The following is a 22,353-nucleotide window of genomic DNA, read 5'->3' as shown; positions in this document are numbered from 1 at the left end:
CCACGCTACTAGGATAGCTGGTCTATAAGGTTGACTTACAACCAATCATCAATAAGGGTTGCTGGACTGATACATAGTGTTCACTAGAATAGTGAGCACTGCATATCAGGCCACCTTCTCACATTGGTGAGCAGCGGTTGGGATTTGAGCTTGCTGTTGTTTTACCACACGTATCCTAAGAATATCTTGCTGAAAGATCACATAAGTACTGTTAGGTACATATAACTAAAGCTTAGAATACTCTGAGTTCTACTGAACCAGCTGTTGTAGCTCCTCAAGGCTTAGCACACCTTGGCTACAACTCTAGCAAGGGACCAGTAGGTAACACATAGTGTAGGTAGGTGCATCACTTACACCACACTAGAAGCAGTATGTCGGTCACAGGAGGAAACACTGAGTCTCCCCTTGTGTCAGTTGACCCTCCACAGGTCATCCCTTCAAGATATACTGCGCTTAGCTTCCATGAGTTACGACAAGTATGTACCTCTAGGAAGATTAAGCAGGGGTCTAACCCCACAACTGCTTTTCTGATTGGTCTCTTAGAGACTCATGATGCAAGGAGGGCTGGTAACCCAGACCCTTCTACTTCAGAAGGCAATATGCCCTCCCTACAGGGACCCTTTGATAACCAGGACCCTCCACATCAGGAAGCAGATGATGCTGATGATGAGGATGATGACTTGGAATCTAAGGGGGAGGCAGAGCAGGACCAGGTAGAAGTCGTTAGACTAACCAGGACCAACTTAAGCAGACATGAGAGGGACTCTAGGGGAGCCCTGGGGCCACTCTCAGGTCAGCTTAACATTGGGAATGGACGAGTTAGGTCTCTGTCAAGAGGCTCTAGCAGATCCATTCATACCAATGGCTCTCAACGTTCCTCTCAGAGGGGGATGACATCTCCCCAGAGGAGAATGTATGTAGCTAAAGAAAAGGCAGCCAATCTGAGGATTGAAAGGGAAGAACTTGCCCTGGCCAAAGAGAGGCTTGCCTTTGCTAGAGAGCAACAATTGAGTGGGACAGTCCCCACTGGTGGCAGCATGGTACCTAGCAATAGGGACAGGAGTTTTGATACAAAACACCTTGGTAAGATAGTGCCCCCCTTTAAACAAGGGGATGACATCCACAAATGGATTACTGCTGTGGAGAGGGCCTGCACTGTGCAAGGTGTTCCCCCAAGTCAGTGGGCAGCTATCTTGTGGCTCTCCTTTGAAGGTAAAGGAAGAGACAAGCTCCTCACCACAAGGGTAGAGGATGCTAATGATTACCAAGTCTTGAAAAGTGCACTGGTTGATGGGTTTGGCCTAACCACTGAGCAGTACAGGGTGCTGTTCAGGGATACCCAGAAAACTCAGTCTCAAGATTGGGCTGACTTTGTAGATTGTGCCACTAAGGCTTTTGAGGGCTGGTTGCTGGGCAGTAAGGTTACTGATTATAAAGGATTGTACAATTTGATGATGAGAGAGCAAATTTTAAACAATTGTCAGAACCAGTTGTTGCATCAGCATCTTGTTGACTCAGATCTGACCTCTCCCCAAGAATTGGGAAAGAAGGCAGACAGATGGGTTAGAACAAGAGTTAAACAGAACCAGGGCCAGAATCAAGGTGGTCAGAAGAAAGCAGACCAGAAGGGTAAAGATTCAAAAGGGGAACAAAATGACCAGAAGTCTTCGACAGGTCCCCAACAACCCAAAGAGGGTGGGGGTCAGGCTCCCCAAAAGAAGAAAGAAGGCCAATCTAAAAGGTGGTGCCAATACTGTAAAAGTAAAACTCACTGGTTTAGTGAGTGCACCAAGAAAGGAGGAGGGCAGACTCCTGCCACTGCAGCCCCTAAGGCACCTGTGCCCCCTAGTACAGCCAGCAGTGGTAGTGCACCTCCCAAGGGTTTAGTAGGGTTAACCCTGGGTTCTGAGGGGAGTGACAACTTAGTTGGCACCCTCACTCAGGCTGTCCTTGTCAGTACAGGGGATATGGATATGTCCCCTGACATAAGTCCCAATACTTTGGGCAAATACAGACAGACACCTTTTATTAATGGAAAAATGGCTCAGGCCTATAGGGACACTTGTGCCAGTGTCACAATGGTGACACCTAGCTTTGTGGACCCTGGACAGATCATGCCAGGTACAGAATTCCTGGTGACCAATGCAAGCAATGTCACTACCAATCATAGTATGGCAATTGTAGCTTTCTCCTGGGGAGGGGTAACTGGCCAAAAGAAGGTTGTAGTTAGTTCAGACCTCCCAGTGGATTGTTTGTTGGGCAATGATTTGGAGTCATCACAATGGTCAGAAGTGGAGCAGAGGACTCATCTGGAAATGTTAGGTTTGCCAGCACATGTGTTTGCTGTGACTAGGTCACAGGCCAGAAAATGCCCCACTGAACAGGTGCTGGATCCTGGAACAATGGACCAGACACCTTCCAAGAAAAAGAGCAGTAGGGTTAAGGCTGTGCCTTCCCCCTTGCCCCAGGTTGTGGATCAAGTCTCAGAGGAGGCTGACCTGCAGGAATTGAGGGAAACTGAGCCTAGAGAGTTTGAACTTGATCAAGTTGAATTCTTGGGTTCAGGGGGACCCTCAAGGGAAGACCTGGGGAAGGACCAGTTAGACTGCCCTTCTCTTGAACCCCTCAGACAGCAGGCTGCTGCTGAGGCTGCTGGGAACGCCACAGGTACCCATAAGGTATACTGGGAAGATGGACTCCTGTACACTGAGTCAAGAGACCCCAAGCCTGGCATGACCAGGAGGCTGGTTGTACCCTTGTCTCAGAGAGGTTTCCTACTTACCTTGGCCCATGAGATTCCCTTAGCAGGTCACTTAGGCCAGACAAAGACTTGGGACAGACTTGTCTCACACTTTCACTGGCCTCACATGAATGAGGATACCAAGGAGTTTTGTCGCTCCTGTGTCACTTGCCAAGCCAGTGGTAAGTCAGGTGGCACAACAAAGGCCCCCCTTATACCAATGCCTGTGGTGGGGGTGCCCTTTGAAAGAGTGGGGATTGACATTGTTGGTCCAATGGAACCCCAGACAGCATCAGGGCACAAGTTTATACTGGTGGTAGTGGATCATGCCACCAGGTATCCTGAAGCTATTCCACTTAGGACCACCACAGCACCTGTGGTGGCAAGGGCCCTAGTTGGAGTGTTCTCCAGAGTGGGCTTCCCTAAGGAGGTTGTCTCTGACAGAGGTGCAAACTTCATGTCAAGCTACTTAACTGCTATGTGGAAGGAGTGTGGTGTCAATTACAAATTCACTACACCCTATCACCCACAATGCAATGGGCTTGTTGAAAGGTTCAACAGGACCCTAAAAGGGATGATTCATGGACTACCTGAAACACTCAGGCGTAGATGGGATGTCCTGATGCCCTGCCTTCTGTTTGCTTACAGAGAGGTCCCACAAAAGGGGGTTGGCTACAGCCCTTTTGAACTTTTGTATGGGCACCCTGTGAGAGGCCCCTTGTGTTTGGTGAAGGAAGGATGGGAGAGACCTCTCAAAAAGCCTGCAACCAACATAATGGACTATGTACTTGGTCTCCGCTCCAGGATGGCTGAGTATATGGAGAAGGCATCAGAAAACCTTAAGGCCAGTCAAGAACTTCAAAAAGCTTGGCATGACCAAAAGGCTGTCCTGACTGTTTATCAGCCTGGACAGAAGGTGTGGGTGTTGGAGCCAGTGGCCCCAGCAGCACTCAAAGACAAATGGTCTGGGCCCCACACAATTCTTGAGCAAAAGGGAGAGGTCACCTACCTGGTGGACCTTGGAACTCCCAGGAGTCCCCACAGGGTACTCCATGTCAACAGGCTCAAAGCATATGTCGACAGGAAGGACATGAGCTTGCTCATGGCTATAGATGAGGGACAGGAGGAAGAGAGTGACCCTCTCCCAGACCTGCTCACTCAGAATCCTGATGATGGGTCAGTAGATGGTGTTGTCTTTTGTGGCAGCCTCTCTGAACATCAGCAGAAAGACTGTAAACAGGTTCTTCAGTCTTTCAGACATATGTTCTCTCTGACACCCAGTCAGACCAATTGGTGCACCCATGAGGTTGACACTGGTGACAGCCTGCCAGTCAAGAGTAAAATCTACAGGCAGCCTGATCATGTTAGAGACTGCATAAAAACTGAAGTGCAGAAAATGTTGGAATTGGGAGTCATTGAACCCTCAGATAGCCCTTGGGCTAGTCCAGTAGTTCTAGTGCCAAAGCCTCACACCCAAGATGGTAAGAGAGAGATGAGGTTTTGCGTAGACTACAGGGGTCTCAATGCAGTCACTAAGACTGATGCCCATCCAATACCAAGGGCAGATGAACTTATAGATAGATTGGCTTCTGCCAACTACTTAAGTACATTTGACTTAACAGCTGGGTATTGGCAAATCAGGTTAGCTGAGGATGCCAAGCCCAAAACAGCATTTTCAACCCCTGGTGGGCATTATCAATTTGTGGTAATGCCCTTTGGTCTGAAAAATGCACCTGCCACCTTCCAAAGGTTGGTGAATCAAGTCCTTACTGGGCTGGATGACTTCTGTGCAGCATATCTAGATGATATTGCTGTCTTTAGCTCCACCTGGGAGGATCACCTGGTCCACCTGAGGAAAGTGTTAGAGGCTCTGCAGGCAGCAGGCCTCACTATCAAGGCCACCAAGTGCCAGATAGGGCAGACACAGGTTGTATACCTGGGCCACCTTGTAGGTGGAGGCCAGGTTCAGCCACTGGAGAGCAAAATACAGTCAATCAGGGACTGGGCTCCTCCAACCACCCAGACTCAGGTTCGAGCTTTCTTGGGCCTGACTGGATACTACAGAAAGTTTGTCAGGAACTATGGTTCCATTGTGACACCATTAAATGAACTGACAAGTAAGAAAATGCCAAAAAAGGTTCAGTGGACAGCAGGCTGTCAAAAAGCATTCGATGACCTAAAGCAGGCCATGTGCACAGCACCTATCCTTAAGAGTCCAGACTACTCCAAACCATTCATTGTCCAAACAGATGCTTCTGAGTTGGGTGTGGGAGCTGTTCTTTCTCAACTGAATTTTGATGGTCAGGATCAGCCCATTGCTTTTATAAGCAGAAGGCTGACCCCCAGAGAGAAGAATTGGTCAGCTATTGAGAGGGAGGCCTTTGCTGTGGTTTGGGCCCTGAAGAAGCTGAGGCCATACTTGTTTGGCACTCACTTCAAGATTCAGACCGACCATAAGCCCCTCTTGTGGCTAAATCAGATGAAGGGTGAAAACCCCAAACTGCTTAGGTGGTCCATTTCCCTACAGGGGATGGACTTTACAGTGGAACATAGACCTGGTACTGATCATGGCAATGCCGATGGGCTCTCCAGATATTTCCACTTAGAACAAGAAGACTCACCTGGTCAAGGTTAGCTTATTGTCCCAAAGTTTGGGGGGGGGGGTCATGTAGGAGAGTAGGGTCTGCAATCCTATGATCACCCAGATTTTTTGCTTTTGTTTCACTGGTTTACGACTTTCTCTGGCTGTGGGCCTGCCAATCAGACCCACAGCCTGGCTGTTCTCTTTCTAAATTACCTCATGTACCCTAGGTGCATCTACCAATTGGTACTGGGCCACCTTATCAGACCCTGTAACTCAGGGCATAGGTGTACCCAGGGCTGCCAGGGGCTGCAGCATGTATTATGCCACCCCTGGCTGGCCTCCTAAATTTGACACAACTGGCTGCATGACAGCTGGGGCAAAGTCGTGTAATCACCCTTTGCTGTAGGTGTAGTATACCTATACCTAACCCTAAAATGGACACACAGATTCCTATCAGTCACTCCTATGGCAGGCCTTGACAATCCTGAAGGCAGAGTGCTTGGAATCGTGTGAGATGGTGCTCTGGCATGAGCTGAGCCTGTCTGCAGCTTGCGGAATCAAGTCCTAATAGCTGTTCCATGATATCGCATACCATATACTCTTAAGTGCATTATAATCCTCGCGGTTAAATGCTATCTTTGGTATTGCTTTATCAAAACATGTCGAGTAAGGTGTCATACGAATTGGAATACTAACCCCTCGCCAATTCTGGCGACGGGGTTAGCATTCCACCCTTCTAGAGGGACACGACATGTATGTAACTGTGAACCCCGGTTAAAGTTAACTGAAGCCTCAGCTCCACAAAATGGATGCTGCCACCACAGACACGAGTCTGACCCCCTGCAGCTGGGAGTCCTCCCAGTGAGGGGAGCCTGGACAAAGGGTTTCCTGTCAGGGGCGGTGCTAGCACCGTCCCAGACATGGTTTTGTGTATCCTGGGTAGGCAGGGCTTTTCAGGAAGGTGACTGCTGAGTGGCACCCCGGTGCTCACTACGCATAGGCCAGTCAGAACCAGTTCCAGGGGCACACCAGCCCCTGGCCTGGGGAAGTCCGGCAGGGGAGAGGGGTGTAACCACCCCCCTCCTGGTCCCACCCATAGGCAGGACCTAGTCACCGGGTCAGCCCCCTTTTTTAGTATAAAGATAGGAGCGGGCCCCCTGTTCAAATTAGATCATCTTTGGAATCAAGATACCACTTTCTTCGAAAGGACTTCACGATTTCTTCTTCAAGATTCTCCCTTGTGGCTAAGGAGTAGTCACCCTGCATCAAGCGGGCACCATCCTAAAGAACACTGCGGTCTGCTGCAAGTCCTTCATCACGAATCCGACGACCCAGCTCGACGAGACCCGGCTTCCCTGGCACCTCTGACCTCTACTCACCTCTACAGCCAAGCTGAGAACCGTGAGTGCGACGAGACCTCAAGGGACCGACGATCGCCAAGACTGCACGACATCTTTACTGCAAGCCCACCGTGTCCTCCACTGGTGAGTGCTTTGGGGTCCGAGAAGCCCCGACCCTGCGCAGCTCCAGCACCCAAGATCAGCCTCCCTGCATCTCCACGATCGGCGTGGGGCCCTTCTGCTGTTTGCTGTGCACCGCGTTGTTTGGCTACTAGCCGGCTGGCTTGTGGCCTTCTGAACGACGCCCAACGACTTCACGACTGCCGGTCTGGTTGCTCCAGGCTGGCCCTTGCTTCCTTTTTCAAGAGAGGCACCCCGGACCCTCCTGGTCCACTCCAGACGCCATTTTAGGTCCACCGCGTGGGCTTGAATTTGCCAAGGCTTTGTTGCCCAATCCTGGGTCCAGCGACGCCGACAGCTTCCATCTTCGTGGGACAGCTCGATCCTCCATCCTGGTCGCCGACAACGCCTCCTGGTCCGTGAGATCTTCGAGTCAAGCGTCACCCACTCACCTTGTCGAGGTGGCTACCATCCGGTGCCCTCCTGGTGCCCCCTGACTACTGGCTAGTAGTCTCGAACTTGGTCCCCTCTGCTTTCAGGTGTCATCTATCTTCGAGATCCAGGCTTGGATCCAACTGAACTTTCTTCACTGGTCACCGGCCAGCATCTTTTCTTCCGGCTCCTGGTCCGTCTACGAGGATTCCCGACGTCTTTTCAGACCTATGCAGCTGCAGCCCCTGGGCTAGGTAACTTCGGCATTTCGGTGCCCCAGCATAGCCTCACTATCCAAGGGTCAGAATCTACTTTCGTTTTCTCCCTACCAGGTCGGGTCCGCCCGAGAACACTAACTTTCTAAATCCTAGCTACCATAGACTTTTGTCCCGCATCTCGCGTGAGAGTGCACACACTGCACCCGAGTCCCCTAGGCCTCCTAGAAGTAATCTAACGATTCCCTAGTCAAGTCCTAGCGATTCCAAAAGCTATTAGTACTGTACTTACCTGCTAGGAATTTCGCATTCCACTTTCAGAGTATATGGTTTTCCGTGCCCCTCGGGCATTTGTATATACTGTGCTAACTTAAGTATTTTTGTAAGAGTTTTGGTTTGTGCTTAGTACCCTGTCCTCATAAAGAGTACAGGGCTGTTGTGATCTTTAAATAAATAACTGTTTATTTTCATAACACTTGTGTGGTGTCCTTTCACTTGGTATTCAAGGGGTATATGTGTGGTAAACAGCTGGCTTAACACGCCCTCTCGAGTCTTTAGCCTTAGACTGCTCGTATCCACGCTACTAGGATAGCTGGTCTATAAGGTTGACTTACAACCAATCATCAATAAGGGTTGCTGGACTGATACATAGTGTTCACTAGAATAGTGAGCACTGCATATCAGGCCACCTTCTCACAACTTCCATGACTTTTTTCCTGATTAGTGGCCCTTGGAAGAGTCACTGGAGATTGTACAATTTCATCGGTTACCTCAGTTACAGAGACCCCTTCACCCGTTATCACTGGAGAGTTAGCTGGTTCTAAAGCCCCATATTTATTACTCAAGGGAAAGGAAGCTAAAAGTGGGGAAACTGTTACCTGAGTTGGATTAGACTCCCAACCAGATGCAAAGGCAGGGAGATAAGAGCGGTTTGTGACTCCTGTAATCCGATACCAGAGGGCAGCTTTCACACGAAGCCCAATATTATAGCCGCCTACCCATGGTTTTATGAGGACTGCAGTCCGCTCTGCCTGGGGTCGTGTATCACAGCCGCAGCGCCCGTTTTCAAGGCGCTGATAACTCACACCAGACACTTCACCTGAGACCCGGTACAGCTGGCCGGTGGATGACTCCCTGGCATACCGCCGTTCGTGAATCCAGTCGCGTTGCTCTTTCATTCGACCTGCCGAGTGCCAGTCGTCCGCGTAGGTCCTAGTGCCTTCTCCTTCCTTCCGTCTCCCTGCTCTCGATCACGGCGTCTGTCTCAGCTGTCACTTCTCCGTGAGCGCGAGGAAGCCCGGGGGGGAAAGGCGAGAGAGAAAGAACTGAGTTGCCGTGCAACCGAAGCGGGGGTAAAGTACAGCTTCTCACTCACCTATACACTCAGCAAAATCCGTTTGGTATCTGCTCGCAAAGTAGAAGAAGGAGACCCATATTAACTCGAATTAGGGCTCCAGGGTCAGAGCCTCGCAGCAGCCGCTAGCCTGCCGCCGCCATGTTCCCCAAGCCCCGCCTTCCTGAGTCCTAGCATGTTATAACATTTTCTAAAAACATTTTTAAAAAAACAACACATAAGCATCAGGTTAAAAAGTTCAAAGGAACAGGGGTCGACGCGGCGTTTCGGTTACAGTGAAATAGACAACCTTCTTCAGGACCAAGTTCTAGAAGGAAACATATAATTACTATTCTTTTCAAACCCAAATTTTTACAGAATCATTTTCTAAAACAACATATTTTCTTAAGCTATAGCATTTGACAAAAGGTGCTGTTATTATACTTAAAAATTGGTGAAAGAGGTGGTTGGTATGGTATTGCTAAAGTGCATCGCGCATTTATACTGCTACCATTTCGTGGGTCACTATGTTAATTATCATAGTGATAAAGGAAATCAATTATGTGGGTAGATGATACTCGTATTGCCCACTGTAAGGTTACCTTGCATAAGTAGTATTAATGGGAGTGCCTAAGTTCTTATCTAGGTCACTTGATGGTGGGTCGCGGTTTATATTTATGCGAAGGGATAGCTTTTTTGATTGTTATACCCACTTCTGAAATTACCTTAATGGTTTAAGTAGCCTCCAAATAAATCCAGGAGGGCACTTTGCCGGTTGTATGATCCAGTAGGGAACTGGAAATAGTTCCTAATACGATTCAATAATTCCTCAGGATATCTGTAAATGGCAGTGAGATTATGTTTTAAATTTGTGCTCTATACATAAAGGAACATAAAGTAGTAAAGGATTAGCATTATAAATTGAACAAAACTACCTTAAGATTACATGGGGATAGGCCTTGTTCTGGTAGTAGGAGCCACCGATATATATTTCCTGTGTTGCTGTAAATAGATGCCCCTATTAGTTTATTGCAAATAAGGAGTAATAGCCAATGGTCTACTAGTCTATCTTGATACATAGATTAGGCATTTGTACTTACCCAGGTTTAAATTACTGGCAGTTGTGTATGATACACGTGTTTTTCACTATGCTGGTGTAGCAGCTATTTAGCATTCAATTCGTGGTGGGCATTGTCCTGCAACCGGCAACGTGCCCTCCTGGATTTATTTGGAGGCTACTTAAACCATTAAGGTAATTTCAGAAGTGGGTATAACAATCAAAAAAGCTATCCCTTCGCATAAATATAAACCGCGACCCACCATCAAGTGACCTAGATAAGAACTTAGGCACTCCCATTAATACTACTTATGCAAGGTAACCTTACAGTGGGCAATACGAGTATCATCTACCCACATAATTGATTTCCTTTATCACTATGATAATTAACATAGTGACCCACGAAATGGTAGCAGTATAAATGCGCGATGCACTTTAGCAATACCATACCAACCACCTCTTTCACCAATTTTTAAGTATAATAACAGCACCTTTTGTCAAATGCTATAGCTTAAGAAAATATGTTGTTTTAGAAAATGATTCTGTAAAAATTTGGGTTTGAAAAGAATAGTAATTATATGTTTCCTTCTAGAACTTGGTCCTGAAGAAGGTTGTCTATTTCACTGTAACCGAAACGCCGCGTCGACCCCTGTTCCTTTGAACTTTTTAACCTGATGCTTATGTGTTGTTTTTTTAAAAATGTTTTTAGAAAATGTTATAACATGCTATGTGTATGTTTTTTTAATGATTTGTTATAATTGTGTTGATAATGTGCCCCTTTGAATAAACTGACTAATATATATATATTTTTCTAAAACATTATTCTCTGATTTGTTTTTTACATTTGACGCTTTGTGTGCTTTATTGCCATTACATTTATAGTTGCTGGTGGTGTTCTGAGTATAAGATTGAGTGTACAATTTGTATTCTATGTCTTGGTAACCAATAGAAGTATATTACTGGTATTGCTAAGCATTGCAAAACGCATTACAGATTACTACTCCATTTCCTACCTATTTTGTGGTAAACCTGTGGGACGTTCTTCAGTTTCCTACGCTATCTCCCCTGTCCCAAAGTTGACAGTTAAGGGGGCCTCCTTTACTTTATTGATTTCTACCCAGCTAGTCAGCTGAGGAGGTACTTACTCACTATACACACATCTGCACATACATTCTAGCATTACCCGCACTTTGAACATAAACACCAATGGAAGGCATCAAAGTACTTAGTTACACAGAGGATCATTTTAACAAAATTCTTAATGGTCCTTCAATAAAAAATGTCTCTACCATCCGGCTAGACAAATCAGACGAAGAGCAGTGGCGTGCTCTTTGGAATTTAAAAAAGAAGGTGGTTAGGGCCGAACTACACGCAGAATTCTTAGTTGAGTATTGCAAGAAAGGAGTGATTCCCAAAGGCCTACAGGTAGTCAACGAACCTGGGATTTTTATTAACAACAGAAAGTTCATAGAGAACTGGACACTGATAGCGAATCGCTGTAGTCGCGATTGGATCATCCTCATTATAGAGACAGCCCAGGAAGTGTTAATAGTAGAACGCAAAGAGATAGAAGAAATGGAAACTAAACTAAATACCACAGCACTACAAGAAGCCAAACAAAAACTAGAAGAAATTGAGAAAGACGTGTCCAGCTATAATGACTACCTATCTAACAAAAAGAGCAATAAACTCCGGAAAGACATCTCTAACTACAACCCAGAGCATGTCTATCCGTATTTACAGAAAGATTTTTACGATAGAAGTAGGGAAAACCAACCACAACGGAGACCGTGGCAGAATCAATCGCGCAATTCCCAAAAGAGAGTAAGGTTTTTCGATACCTCATATACAAGCTCGGACTCTGAAAATGAACAACAAAACGACAATAGTAACACCAAAGAGAGGGAAGCGCCTAATACAGCTAGCTCTAGTAGCCTTCCTTTTTTGGATCAGCGCCAACAGAACTTCGGTCAACCGAAAGGGAGAGGCCGAGGTCGAGGGAACTACAGTGCGAAACCCCAGTTCCAACGACGTCCCAATACGCGGAGTCAGAAGCATTGGGACTAACAACCTCCAATAAGGCACCAATAATAAATCTTTCTAAACATAGGTTAACCAACCACCAAATCACCCTATTAGAAAAGGGATTAGGATTTGCATCCTCTGCAAATATAGATAGGTATTCACTAGAGAGAGACCTGCAGAGCTTCTTCAGGAAAGTTAGGCTAGCAATATACTTCGAAGACAAAGAGAAACATCCCAGCAATAACAAATCAGGTCTTAGAAACAAATCAGTATGGACCCCTAACATCACCATGATTCCGAAAGACATTGAAGCGTTCGAGCGGAGCATAGACAAGAGTGTTGATGACTTACTCAAAAAGAAACATTGGATCAGTCACAACCTCAGTAAGGATGAGAATCTAGCACTACATGAACAACAGAATAATATTGATCTGACCATCAAATCGGGAGATAAAGGAGGTGGCATTGTTGTAATGGACACTTCCGATTATAACACCAAAATGCTGACCCTCTTAGCCAACAGAGAGCACTATAAATTAGCTCACATGGATGAATGGACATCCCTAAAGCTATCTATTTCGGACTTATTAAAACATGCAAGGGATGACAATGTTATCTGTGAGGAAGAATATTCATTCCTCCTGAACCAAGATCCTATCATCCCAGCTCTCTATGGACTCCGGAAAGTCCACAAGGACATCCAGAATCCACCCATGAGACCGATCGTCTCCAGTATTGGGTCCTTGACTGAGCCCCTTAGCAAGTACGCAGATGTTTTCCTTCAACCTTTAGTTACATCTCAAAAAGCGTATACAAAGGACACTACAGACATTATTCAAAAAATAGAAGGCATTGCCTTTGACCCCATTCTCAATTTCTAGTCACACTAGATATTGAATCGTTATACACGAACATCCCCCAAAATGCCACAATAGAAGTTATTACCACTATGCTCAACCAAGAAGATAGGGACCTCAACACCCACGAACAATTCATCATTGACTGCATCTCCATAGTGTTAAAGAATAACCTTTTTTTATTCAACAAACAACTATACAGACAGACCAAGGGGACGAGCATGGGGGCCACATGTGCCCCCAGTCTGGCATGTCTGTATGTCTCTAATTTTGAAGATCATCACATTTTCAATATGGTATCACCATTTTATGAAAATGTCTCAATGTGGTCCCGTTATATAGATGATGTCTTCTTTATCTGGACGGGGCCCATTGAGACACTTAGAGAATTCATCACATGGCTCAACCTAGGAGATAACAACTTGAGGTTCACTTCCCATATAGACAATGACAGGTGCGAATTTCTCGACCTGATCATTAAGAACACCAATGGATCACTTAGCGTAGAACTATTCACCAAACCAACCGACAAAAACACAATGCTCCACCATAAAAGTAACCACCCACCCAGCCAGGTCAACAACATACCGTTTGGGCAATTCTTGAGACTCAAGAGAAACTGCACAACACCTCAAGATTTCGAGAAACATGCTAGTATCCTCAAAACAAAATTTCTAGAACGAGGTTACCCTAAACGCTTAATCAGACACTCATACAAACGCGCTAAATATTATAATAGGGAGAATTTTTTCCAACCAAAAGAAAAGAATGAGCAAACCAACCAACCTATCATCTTTGTAACAAATTACAACCCCATTAGCAATAAACTTAAGAATATAATTAATAGGAATTGGCACCTTGTGACAGATAAACAAAATAATAAATTGCCCAAACCTATGTTTTCCTATAGAAGGAACAGAACCATCAAAAACAGCCTGGTTCACACCTATAGGGAACCTAACACAACCAAGCAGCTATGCATTGATAGTGCCCCGATGCCGACGGGTACTTTCCCCTGTTCGGGCTGTACCAACTGTAAAAACATAATCCGTGGTAATACAATCACAATAAAAGGTACTGTACTTAAACCAACGAGTTTTATGAACTGCAGAACGACCAGCGTTATCTACCTAATAAGTTGTCCCTGCAATTTAATTTATATAGGAGAAACCTCAAGAGAAGTTCGTATCAGGCTAAACGAGCATAGATCCGCCTTGCGAACGAATAAGATAGGTGCCCCCCTAACAGAGCACTGGAAATCAGCGAAACATGATACAAAAGATCTGCGCTGGTGCTGCCTGGAACATGTTACTCTTGGCACCAGAGGAGGTAACCTTACACAAAAGAGGAAAAGACGAGAGCAATTCTTCATGTCTAGATGCAACAGTGTCCGTGCCGGTCTTAATAGCAGAGAAGACTGGGAGAAAATAATATAACAATATAACAACCAGTAATATCATTAGATTTTCTTATTTTTTAATTGACCTTCAGACATATAGTGATTGCTGTACCTATTTAGATCTGCCCTATTGGTATGCGGTTAATAGACAAACACTCCTCTCCTAATGAGGCTTAACCTCGCATACTTATTCTTAAACATGCCCATTCAGGACGTGGTAAACAAGTCACCTAGTAAATAACAGTTTTTATTTTTTACTTTTTCACTATATTATTATTGGTCATAACTTCATTGCTCTTTTTATCTGTTTACTTTTTTTGACACATATCTGTGTCTTAGTTACAATTTAATTCAGTTCAATCCCCTCTAGTACGTTTACGGAACGACTAAGTTTGCCATTCACTAATGCCCAAAAACATAATAAACTATATCCTCCCGGGCTGGGACGTTCGTAATGCGTAACCCGGTTTCTATGATATTAACTGGAGGCAACAATATCTGAGCATTTTGCTTGACATTGTCTAAATAGTAAACATATGACGTAGTTAAATCACGTGATATTACGCCAACCAATGGGGAAGTTAATTGGACTGAGTCAAATCCCCTCTACTCAAACTACGGCGCGATAATATAATTTTTTTCGATGCCCGTATGACAATATGACCGTTTTTTCTGTTAAGGACATTCTTAAATAATAGCCCAAATTCTAATGAAATCGAAGGCAGAGAACGATATTTAAGCACCTTTCCCGATAGCGTCTCAAAGTAAACAAACGACGCTTCTATATCACGTGACAGCACGTCGACCAATTGGGACGTGTAGTTCTTACCGCCCAATAAGCTTGCATGTAGCATAAATAGGGATTTCCCTTTGCCTCCAAAGATACTTTCGCTTATACAGAAAACAGAAGACTAACGGCGACGGTAGTGGGAGCAGGGAGGCCGAATTACAAACCCAAGGTAAGAAGATTAAGCTCGAACCTCCGCAACCTCTGCTAGACTCTTTTTACTATACGCTGGGCACAGTTAGGTCTTAGTTATCACGTTGCCCTAGTCTAACCCAACTCTGAAATTTATATATAAACAGAAAGATGCTAACAAGGAGTAACTGTTAGTTAAGCTAATGGGTCGATTGCATGCCCATTACAACGCTCCACTATTTTTTGAATTCGGCAGAGGTTTCACTTATTAGATAAACATGCCAACAATCAGCAACAAATGTTGGACAATGGTGTAAGGCATCTACCACTAGAGGGGGCCTGCTTCGTTTGCCTTATGTACAGAATGTCAAGATTAGTAAATATTGCAATTTAACATTCACCAGAGAGGTGCAAGTAATAAATGGTGTATGTGCAAAATAGACAATAAAAGCCTAAGTCATGAAAAATAGTGAAACCAGACTATTAATAACGCATCATAAATATAACTAGATACTCGAAGTCTGATTATTGAATTCTACTAAATAAGGCTGTTTAATTTATATTAATCTAGACTGGAACCCTAAAAAGATACTTTATCTTATTTTATACCCAAAGAACCAGTGGCAGGACAATGCCCACCACGAATTGAATGCTAAATAGCTGCTACACCAGCATAGTGAAAAACACGTGTATCATACACAACTGCCAGTAATTTAAACCTGGGTAAGTACAAATGCCTAATCTATGTATCAAGATAGACTAGTAGACCATTGGCTATTACTCCTTATTTGCAATAAACTAATAGGGGCATCTATTTACAGCAACACAGGAAATATATATCGGTGGCTCCTACTACCAGAACAAGGCCTATCCCCATGTAATCTTAAGGTAGTTTTGTTCAATGTATAATGCTAATCCTTTACTACTTTATGTTCCTTTATGCATAGAGCACAAATTTAAAACATAATCTCACTGCCATTTACAGATATCCTGAGGAATTATTGAATCGTATTAGGAACTATTTCCAGTTCCCTACCGGATCATACAACCGGCAAAGTGCCCTCCTGGATTTATTTGGAGGCTACTTAAACCATTAAGGTAATTTCAGAAGTGGGTATAACAATCAAAAAAGCTATCCCTTCGCATAAATATAAACCGCGACCCACCATCAAGTGACCTAGATAAGAACTTAGGCACTCCCATTAATACTACTTATGCAAGGTAACCTTACAGTGGGCAATACGAGTATCATCTACCCACATAATTGATTTCCTTTATCACTATGATAATTAACATAGTGACCCACGAAATGGTAGCAGTATAAATGCGCGATGCACTTTAGCAATACCATACCAACCACCTCTTTCACCAATTTTTAAGTATAATAACAGCACCTTTTGTCAAATGCTATAGCTTAAGAAAATATGTTGTTTTAGAAAATGATTCTGTAAAAATTTGGGTTTGAAAAGAATAGTAATTATATGTTTCCTTCTAGAACTTGGTCCTGAAGAAGGTTGTCTATTTCACTGTAACCGAAACGCCGCGTCGACCCCTGTTCCTTTGAACTTTTTAACCTGATGCTTATGTGTTGTTTTTTTAAAAATGTTTTTAGAAAATGTTATAACATGCTATGTGTATGTTTTTTTAATGATTTGTTATAATTGTGTTGATAATGTGCCCCTTTGAATAAACTGACAAATATATATATATTTTTCTAAAACATTATTCTCTGATTTGTTTTTTACATTTGACGCTTTGTGTGCTTTATTGCCATTACATTTATAGTTGCTGGTGGTGTTCTGAGTATAAGATTGAGTGTACAATTTGTATTCTATGTCTTGGTAACCAATAGAAGTATATTACTGGTATTGCTAAGCATTGCAAAACGCATTACAGATTACTACTCCATTTCCTACCTATTTTGTGGTAAACCTGTGGGACGTTCTTCAGTTTCCTACGCTATCTCCCCTGTCCCAAAGTTGACAGTTAAGGGGGCCTCCTTTACTTTATTGAAAAGTGACGAAGAGCCAATTGCTAATCGGAGTTCTGACGAAGACCCTCCTTGAGATGAAGCGAAGTAAAACCTCTGCTGAGAAGAAACGAAGAGGGGTTGGAAAACGCCACCTGTAAGATAAAATGTCTGATTCAAATGTCACTGGAAGGTCCAGATTTAGCTGTTGCAAGACATGCTGTAAAATATGCATCTGTAGTGTAGTACTGATAGTAATGATATGGATAGGATTAACAGTGTTTATACCTTTTATGATAAGCAAAGACCCTAACATATATCCTACAGACTTGACGACACAAGACGCAGAAGTTGTACATACTGAAGAAACACCACGAAGAGTAGAAAGACGTGACAATGCAATGAGTCTGAGACATACACGACCCGACTTAGAAGCATCAGATGAGGGAGAACTACATTATCACCAAATGAAGAACAGGACACACTTAAATGTTTTCGCAAACCTTTTAGTGCACTATGTAGAAGCTATGGAAATAGAAGATTGCTATGTCTGCATGATGCTACCTACTTCAGTGGCTGAAGGCGTGACATACCACCATTTACCCCTGACCTATGGAATCTCCTGTAGTATTCTAGCTAGCTTGTTCTATAGAAGCACTTTACAGTACTATTACTCAAACACTGACGTTATCTTTTCAGAACTTCCTATTAGAGGGAATCTGAACCTTGTACATACACTTGGTGGAGTGACTCGCTACATGGGGGAATATTTCCTGACTATAGGTGGCATAGACTTAAATGAAGCTAGAAAAGCTAACTTGACTTGTTCTTTACATGCACAAGAGAAAATGTTCTTGAAAATGGCAGAGAAGAGAAGGGAAAAGTTTCAGAAAAAGGCAAATGACGAAAAGAACAGAACCCCTAGATGGGCAGAAAACATGGATAACACCTCACAAAGCGAAGTTACTCCTGCTCTGTTGCTGGATTTTGAACGGAAAGGGAAACTCTGTCTTCATAGAGAAAAGACTAGTTATTATAACAATGTATTCATTGGTTCCAGCGAGTGTGAACATAATTACAAGGTAATTGGAGGTTGGGGTTTCAAAAATGGGTCAGAACCTGTGTTTCCAGGAATTTATTATATATGTGGAAACAAGGCGTATTTCAAATTGCCGGATCACTGGTATGGAAGCTGCTACTTTGGCATTGTCTTTCCGAAAATATACCATGTGAACAATGCAGCTGGAAGCAATGAGATTACTAATGGCTTAGTGCGTAGAAAACGTGAAAGTGTAGGAGAAATTATAGGTGATATTTTTAGTGCACTGATACCTGGAATGGGGGTAGTTCTGAATACTCATAGAATCTGCAAATTATCTACAGTAGTGGATCGGTTATCAACTGACACTGCTGCTGGATTTCTGATGATCAATACCGAAATGGTTGCGATCAGATCAATGGTTTTACAGAATCGCCTTGCTCTTGATACCTTATTGGCAAAAGAGGGCGGAGTCTGCAGGATGCTGAGGGCACAACATTGTTGCACTTACATTCCTGATAAAAGTGTCGAAATTAAGAAGTATATAAGAAACATTACTAATTTGGAAAAAGAACTCAAACCATTAGAGGTTGACAGTGCCTGGAAGAGACTGACTGATGGTCTCTCCTCTGTAGGTAGTTGGTTCTCTAACTTAGGTAAAAGTCTTATATGGAAAATACTGATGCCAATAGCTGGAATAGGTTTGATTGTTCTGATCATATTCATCTGTTGCAAATGCCAGAAATGCAGAAAATATATAGTGAATAAAAGAGGAAAGCGAAAGGCTGAAGAATTAGAATTAGAAGAATTAAGAAACCAGATATATAAGAAAATAAAGAACAATCATACACACAGAGAGGCGGAGAGAAAGCTCAACAATAAGTTCATTGAGATTGAGATGGATGAATTGGATGAATGAAGTTGGCATCTGTTTTCATGTGTAGTGATGATAGTAAATATCATCAAAGAGGGGATTGATGGAGCAAGGATTCGCACGTAACGCGACTTGCTCTCTTTCATGAACCTCGCCTTAAATCATAACTGTACTAACTCCGATTGTTTGTCATTTATTTGTATTTCCCCAACACACGGGTGTCCCTAGGAGGCTTGCCTATGTGTTTTTCATCGTAATCAAGCTTGCACATTAATAAAATGGCCGCTTTGCAGAAATCCAGTCTGCGCATGCGTCGGTCATACCCATGTGATGTGACGCACTCGCAATCTGGAGGGAAAAGTTCGCTCATGCGCAGTGGTGTTAAAATGGCCGCTTGTCACTAATCATGCTTCATGCTATCTTAAGCCTCTTTTGTCTATGCATCTTTTCTGCACTAACTCTTAATGCTATAAGTATTATAAAATAAGGGATTAAGAGTAGTTGGTCATGGTGTACAGTGTATTCATTTTATTCTGTGTTATTAATTTGTTTTCGCTTACTTTTCATGTACCGTGTAAATGAGGGCCTTGAAGTAGGGATGGGAACCATTTTGAAGCTGACGTATCCCTCATCACGTGATCAAAGATCTGGGACGTGCAGCAATGGAACCTGGCCAGTTGGCCATTGAAAATGGGACTGTCCTTTCCAAGCGCACCTTCGCCCTTGAAGACCTGCTATTTTTACTCTGAAATGCGCAACAATGTTGCAAACCCTTTCTTCACTATTGTACTTTCCCACACGTATGCCTGGGAACCCAGATGTTAGGGGGAGGGTAATGTCACGTGAAATACGTAATAAGAATATAGGTGGTACCTATGTCCTAACCACCTCTCTTGACCAATCAGAAGATGGGACTTTGTCATATTGCAACATTTATGGGTGGTCTTGGGGACTCAAAACAGTATATATAGCCTAGCTTAGCTTAGAGAAATTGTCCGACTTGTACGAGTAGCAGACCTGTCACTGACCCTACGAACTCTATAGGTGCCTGATACAGAGTGCTGCGGAGCATTCTGCCTGAAACTTTCCACAAACTCCAAGGGGTGGAAATTAGTCCTAAGTGCTAAGCGAAGCACTTTGCTGGGAGATTCGAAAACCCAATCGGGGTTTTGGCAGATTCCGAGCAGAAGAGGGGGTAACGCTGGCGTTGCATCCGAAGCTGTGAGGGGTTGGTCGTGCCTTGGTGAACCCAGTCCTGACCCAGACCTGAGGGGTTTCCTGTCCTGACTGTCCATGAGCTGTACCTGCTCACCTTCTGGTATTTCCTGAATCCTTGAGGGTCCTTGTCCCGTTCTTTCCCAACTGACCCGTGGCCAGGGTTAGTCCTCATTCTCACCTAGGTAAATATTGGCATAGGTGTCTGTCTATACTATACCCTCAACTTTTCCTCCTCTGATTAAAGCAATCTTGCCTGTGATATTCTCCATGTCTCTTTTGAATGAAATTTCATGCAATTGATTATTAGTAAATGTTCCACTTTTACCCTTCCTTTAGGACATTGTAGAAACCCAACTGTTTATTTAGATTGTTCCACTTATTCCCTTTCCCTTAGTATGGTTGCCGTGAAGTTAGGAAGATAGCATAAGGTTTAGGAAGTAGTATAAAATTATTAGGTCACACATTAGGTCTTCCTCACGTCCTTGCCCTAGATTAAACTGTATTAGATAAATGTTCATTATGATTCATGCCCTATAGTGTTCCCTTTTACTCTATGATACTCACTTTAATCCATAGTTATATCCTGGTTCTGATACTAATCATTGATGTATTACTTTGCATTTGCCTACTTGTAATGGCATTTTCGTTCTAAACTTATACTATATAAAACCCTTAAAACCATCAAGGTGTCTGTGGTCATTATACATTAAAGCGATACTAAAGGTATTAAATGTGTAAAGTAGAATTTTCTCCCTTTTAGGAAAACCCTTATCACCTGTCCACTGCTAGCTCCTGATCCGTCAGGAGTAATGTGCCTGTGGTAAGTCAGGTACATGAATAGTGAGTGGTGTAAGAGTCACCCACTCGATTACTCATAGTAGCATGACAGAGGTTTCACCCGGTTCATGCAAAACACGGTCATCATATGCACGCCAGGGCCCAGTGCGTGGAAAATTTGGAAATCTAGTGACCCGGGTGACCCGCGCGCTCTATCAGTATTGCGGTCATTGTTGTTCTCCAGGTGGAAGTTGAGGTCCCCGAGGAGGATGTAGTCAGCGGAGGGGAGGGCGTGCGGGCTGATGAAGTCGGCGATGTCTTCGCTGAATTGTGTGCGGGGTCCCGGGGGACGGTAGATCAGGGTGCCTCTGAGGGTGGTCCTGGGGTCGGTGTGGATCTGGAAGTGCAGGTGTTCGGCGGTTGTCAGGGTGTCGTCGGTGTTGGTCGTGATGCGGATGGTGTTCGTGTGGATGATGGCGATGCCTCCTCCCGTCTGGTTGACGCGGTCCCTCCGGGTGATCTTGTATCCGTCCGGGATGGCGATGGCGATGTCGGGCGCTGAGGAGGCGTTCATCCAGGTTTCCGTGAGGAAGGCGACGTCTGGAGATGTGGTGTCGAGGAGGTTCCAGAGTTGAACGGCGTGTCTGTGGACGGAGTGGGTGTTGAGCAGGATGCACTTCAGGTGGTTGCTGCTGGTGTTCGGCTTAGTGGGTGCTGGTGTAGTGCATGCATGTGAGCTTGCAGGCGTGGCAGCTGAAGGGTCCGTGGGTGCGTCTCGGAGTGGATTGGTAGCATCTCGGGGCTCAGCCGGTGTTGAGTGCGTTGAGGGTGGCGGCGTCGTACGTCTGGCGGGAGGGGTGGCTTCTGCGGGGGCCAGGGGTCCTGGCACTGGGCACGGTCCAGGCGCGGACGGGCGTAGACGGGCTTACCTTTGGCGCACCTTTGGCGTTCAATCGGTGCTCCCGCTGCACGCGTCCGCTGCGGGGTCGCTCTGGGGACGTTATAAGAAGGGAGCCGGTCGGGAGGGTCTGCGAGGAGGCGGGAGGGAGAGCCAATCGGCTGGCGGGGGGGCGGGGCCGCGGGCTAGGGCGGCGGGAAAAGCTGGAGCGGGCTTGGCGGCCCTCGGGTGGCTGGAGCTGCGGGAGGCTGGTGTGGGCTCGGCGGTCCTCGGGTGCCTGGGGCTGCGGGAGCAGGCACAGGCACAGGAGCTTGGGGGTGACCAGGCCAGAAGGCGCAGTGGTCACTCCCTGGTTCTGGTCAGGCTACCCTTAAGAAGGGAGCTGGTCGGTAGGGACTGCGGGGGGGTGGGAGCGTGAGCCAATCGGCTGGCGGGGGGGCGGGGCCGCGGGCTAGGGCGGCGGGAAAAGCTGGAGCGGGCTTGGCGGCCCTCGGGTGGCTGGAGCTGCGGGAGGCTGGTGTGGGCTCGGCGGCCCTCGGGTGGCTGGGGCTGCGGGA

The sequence above is a fragment of the Lissotriton vulgaris genome, chromosome 10 (assembly GCF_964263255.1).
Source record: "Lissotriton vulgaris chromosome 10, aLisVul1.2, whole genome shotgun sequence".
Taxonomy (NCBI): Eukaryota; Metazoa; Chordata; class Amphibia; order Caudata; family Salamandridae; genus Lissotriton; species Lissotriton vulgaris.
Note: the sequence above shows the minus strand (reverse complement) of the source record.